Consider the following 5791-nt stretch of genomic DNA (forward strand, 5'->3'; position numbering starts at 1 on the left):
CCTTCCTTCCTTCCTTCCTTCCTTCCTCCCTCCCTCCCTCCCTCCCTGACTCTCATGGTTTGTTTGTACTTTCTTTAACCAAACATGTGCTAATAGGTACTTCTGATTATTTCCTTAGCAGATTAATGAGATTAAAAAGTCTCAGCTTGAAAAAGGAGAGGGAGTATCCTATGCCCAGAATATTTCTGCAGCTATAGAAAATAAAGCTTTGTGCTCATCCCCCATGAATTGGCAGAGCCAGTTTTTATCCATGCTTTGCTCCATCCAGTCAATATGCTCAGGAGCTCTGTCACTATTCTTGTGAAGGCATCTACTCTGTCTCTGCCAGAGGGGATTGAGTATAGGAGCAATGTGTTAATAGAGCCTCTCTGGATACACCAACACATGCTGTGCATGCCTCATCCCATATCTGTTCCCTCTTTCTGGCATGGTTTTCCTTATCTTGCAGAATCACTAATGGCACCTGATTGGGTATTTACACTGTTTTCTCACAGATCCCATCTGAAAGGCAATTGCAGATTACATTATGTACATGGTAACAATACAGCCTATGCACAGAGATGTGGCATTTATTTCTCTATCCACTGTGTGTTACTCTCCAATTTCCAGCAGCTATGCAATGTGAAATTCAGGACTTGCAGTAGAGGTGAAAAACAAAGAAGAGAGTAACAATGACTTTTCCTATGTCTGTGTATTTCCTTGTCCCTCTGCTCCATGGAAACTGATGAACAATTGTCCCTCTTTCATTTGGTTGGGGTTTTTTGTTTGTTTGTTTGGGCTTTTCTCTGAGGGGTGCTTTTTTATTTTAATCTAAGGAAACTGAAGTATACATGCATTTTGGCTATGAATATGGTTTAGGAGTATTAAATACTCCTAAATAATTAAATACTCCTAAACTAAATACAGTGATGCCACATACATATAATGTATGGGGACACAGGAACCAGAGCAGTGTTCAGTAGCACTTTTCAGTTTGCCTCTGTAGACCCTGTTCATAGTGCTAAGAGGCAAATGAAGTCACTGTGAGCCAGAAAACTTGTTTCAGAAAGAAGTTTACACTGTTACAGGCAGCAATTAGACATTAATTTTTGTCTGTCTATTCAGATATAAATTCTAACAGAAGGGTTCCCAGCTTTTCCAGCTTTGTGTAATGTCGGTTCTGACACTGAAGCAGCCAAGAAGATGTAGGACTTACTTTTAATATCTGTTAAAGATGACATGAGCTGACAGAAATCAGTAAGTATTAAAAGATCAGCAGATTCTGTTTTAATGAGTAACATATGTTTGCATGTTTTCCCTTTTTTATTTCCCATAGTATTGTGGCAAGTAGGTATAAATTTTTGTGTTTCTGTTTTTGTTTAATACCATTAAGGACTTACACTCTTCAGACAGCTATCTCACAGTCTAGTAGATGGCAAGTACCTATACAGATTTTGCCTAACTTAAAATAAGTGATATTTTTGCTGGATGTGCTATTTCTGACAGAGCTATCAGAGACAGGTATCACTAAATATAGATTTACAGATCTATACTGAATCAGGAATGTAGGAGATACAGTTAGGTGTGAAGCTTAGTAAATGTTACTGAGTTTTCAATCATTTCTTCTGTTCCCTGAGGGTATGGTAGCTGATAAAATAAATATGGCTATTTGCAAGTGAGTAAACAAACCAAAGCTATTGTAGCCTTCTTTTTGATAACACAGCCTACTTTAATGTCAGTGTTGGTGGAATTATTTTAAGTGCTTCCTGGGATATAAGCTTCCAGGAAATATAGAAGTGCTGTTAGAGCACTCAGCTGCAAATCAGGCAGGATGATGAGTGCACCAAGTAGTGAAGTGGCACAGGGGAAAAAGAAACGTGGTTGTTTGAGGAAATCCTCTGAATCATACTCTGAAGTAGAAAATTTCCACCTAGCCTTTGACCTTACAGCCCTGTAGAGGATGCAGGGGAATATGAGTGTCTATATCAGAGGGGAGGGATATTTTGTCAGAAGTGGCACTTTTCCTGTGGCCAGGACAACCTATGAGGCTAAAGGAGGCTGTGGCAGCTGCACATCAGCTCTCCCACTGAGTGCTGAGTGGTGCCGCAGGTTTTGTGGCAGGGAGTGGTCACCTGTGAGGCCATGAGCTTGACTCTTCCATTTCCGCTGAAGGAATAGATCCCTGAGGAGATCACCAGAGCAGTGACAACTGAGTGGGAGATTCAGGGAAGCAGCTGCTGAGCAATTGGGCTCATTTCAGTATGATATTGTACATGTATTCTAAGACTGGGACTGCATTTCTCATTCAGGAGAAAAAAAGAGAGTTTTTCTACATATTGTAGAATGTAGAATTGTATTATTTTTACATATTTTCTACATATTGTCCTCCCCAGATACACCTTTGTATAACGAAAGCAATATGGAAAACCTGTTTCAGGTGACAGCTGAAGATGCAGTAAAGTTTGGGCAGATTTGAGCACTTCCTGAGTGTTTGTTCAGCAACTGTGTTTACTGTGAACAACTTCAATTTATATAGAATGTACATATTTAGCTGCACACCTGTATTCTATCTAATAAAACTATTTCCTCTCTGATAATTTCATACCAGTGCATGTGATGTGTCTTGAAAATATCATTTTTCAAGAGCAGAGTTTTGCTTCCTGACATGAAAAGTAGCCAAATATTTTTTTAAATTTTTAATTTTTTTTATTTTTTATTTTTTTATTTTTTTTACTGTGAGTGTCACTCTGGTCCCTCCTTGCTCTTGCTAAAGGCACTGTGAGCAATCTCCCTTCTCATTGTGGCCATGATTATATCCTGCCTGACCTCTAGTGGTTTCTTCCCGAAGTGAATCTCCTGCGTGCAGAGAGTGCAGCACGCAGAGAAGCCAAGCGGGATTTCAGGAGTATCCCGGCAGGTATCAGCCAGCATGCTGGCACATCCCAGGGACACGGAACTGATGCTGAGGCCACATCGCCAGCGCTGTGCCCACTTTTGGGCCCTTCACTACAAGAAATACATGGAGGTGCTGGAGTGTGTCCAGAGAAGAGCAGGGGCTGGAGCACAAGTCCTGTGAGGAGCCACTGAGGGAGCTGGGGGTGTTCAGCCTGCAGAAAAGGAGGCCATGGGGAGACCTTATCATTCTCTATAACCACCTGAAAGGAGTCTGTAGCCAGGTGGGGGCTGGTCTCTTCTCCCAAGGAAACAAGCAATAGGAGAAGAGGAAATAGGCTCAAGTGGTGCCAGGAGGGTTTAGGTTGGATATTAGGAAAAATTTTCTTACTGAAAGGGTTGACAAGCATTGGAATGGGCTGTCCAGGGGAGTGGTAGAATCACCATCCCTGGAGGTATGTAAAAGACATGTAAATGTGGCACTTAAGAACATGGTTAAGTAGTAGGACTCTTCAGTATTAATTGCTGAACTATATGTTTTTAGAGCTGTTTTCCAACCAAAATGATTTTATGATTCTATGATTCTTTCTCAGTTAGGGTTGTTGCATGAAGGGTTGCATGACTAGTTGCATGTGATTAAAGACTTGAAGCCCTCTGCATGAATTTAGGCCTACCTTCTATACATCTGTGAGCTGAAGTAATACCTATCCATCTTTTTATAAAGTGCTTCAAGATCTATGGATAAGTTTTTCATGGGTTTAGGTTGACTTGATCTAGCAGAGATAGAAAGGCTGGACACGAAATAGAAGCTATCCTGACCTAATGTAGGAATAAAGGAATGACCTTCTGGATCTATGTAAGGATGTGTGTACTCTCAGTGTGTTATGTCCATATTTATCACACACCAGTGTGATATCCAGTGATATCCAGGGCCTGGATACTCAAAGGTTATCTCTATTGCTTGTAAAATCACATGAAGCCATCACTATAGTTATAGGTCTGATCTCTTTGCAGGTAAGCCTGTCTGTTTGCATGCATGTGCATGCAGATTATGCAGAGACATGTTAGAACATATTTCTGCAGGTTGAATCTGCATGCAGATTTCTGCTTGCTTTAATCCTGTTTCAGTGGGTGCACAATCAGTCTGACGTCGTCAAACCTGGTTTTCCTGTGAGGATTAGTCATGTTCCTTTTCTGTGAATTTAAACCTTTTATAACCAATTGCTTACTTAACACAGTTACTTAATTGCTATAACAAACTATGGATGAAGCATAAATAATTCATATTCACCAGAACAGACATGTTCATAGCCAAGTCACCTGAGGAAGGAATGGGCAGGTATTCACACTGCTGTTCCAGTCACTCATATCTCAGCAGCTCAGCTCTGCAAATTCCCAGATGCTGCTGCATTTTTCCATCCAGAATCTTGCTGGCCACATTTGCCATGCTAATAGAAAAACAGTTTTGCTTTTCAGTATGTACCTAATTCTAAAAAAATGATCCCTACATATAGGTGTTTCTCCCAGAATAATGAATGTGGCATTAGAATGGTCAGTGTCAGTGCCTACACCAATTTCTCTTGGTAATGATTTTAACATAAGTAGTTCAGCTTAGAAATGTTGACATTACTGATTTCTTTTAGCCTGGTATTAATGTTTCCTGTCTGTATTGCAGATATTAAAATTGGTAGGAGAAGCCTTCCTGCATTTGGAAGAGGTTTCTGGTTGATAGATCCACCAGACTGTGTAATGGTGTAAAATCCCAGCGCATCATAGTCTGAACATCTGAGAGGGAAATAAGTCTCCTATGCAAGTAGGGAGAGAAAAAAGGAGAAAATATGGGAATGTACTCTGACTAACAGTAAACAGATTTTTTTTCCTTTTCTCTGGAGCCGGTCCCTGTTATACCTAACTAGTTCTTTAATATATTAAATTTTGAATTTAATTTTCTGTTATTGAACCTCGCAATGGTTGATGAACCAGCCATGGTATTTGAAGCATTACCTTAGTAAACTGCAGGTTTGGAGCTGAGCTGAATGTTCTCTGTAATTTTTCACACTATCATCAATGAATAACTGTTCCATTTGCCTACAGTTAGGGGAGTTTTACTCCATAACCATCTGACATCAAAAGGGTAACTAATGTTCAAAGTCAGCATCACAAGAATAGAATCTGAATGAAAACTCTATTTAATAAAAAAATTAGTGGATGAATCATGACATTATAGGCATAAAACTTCTGTAATCTATTGGCAATTCTGATATTAGCTACTTTTATAGCCTTGGGCTAGTAATATTAAACATATTCTGTCAAGACTTTCTGAATCAGGCAGTTGTGTAATTGAAGTAGCTGTGCAGAGCTTTGATCATCATAAGTTGGCTTTACCTGCTCAAAATCATTATTAATGAGAGTAGATTAAAAATGCAAGGTCAAGCACCTCTAAATTAGGGTGGACCAGACGTATTATTGTCCTCTTTACGATTATTAACCAGTGCCTAAAATTTAGCAAAATTAAGAAGAATTGGAATAATAAGCTGTCAGCCTTAATTAAAATCAACATTCACAGCTGCTCTAATTAAAAAAATTATATACAGGAAAAGGGTAAACCCACCTTTAGCTTTGCTGGCTAGCAGTGATCCCAACTGTTGGGTTTGGTGGTATTGAGGTTTACTTTTTAAGAAGCTGAGAACTGGATTTAATCTGCACTGATGTTTTGAAATGATTGTTTATTTTACTAATGAACATCATATGAAACATAGTAGTCCCTGTCCATGATTCATCATGTATCTAAAATGATACAATGCCCTTTATTTGTGAGTCATATATATTTTACTGCTGTCCTTAAAAGAGCAATTCCAATTGAAGGAAGCAGAAAGAGTTAATTTATAGATGTCAGCACAGCACCTGTAATGGGATGCAG

Source organism: Parus major, chromosome 1A (assembly GCF_001522545.3).
Source record: "Parus major isolate Abel chromosome 1A, Parus_major1.1, whole genome shotgun sequence".
Classification (NCBI taxonomy): Eukaryota; Metazoa; Chordata; class Aves; order Passeriformes; family Paridae; genus Parus; species Parus major.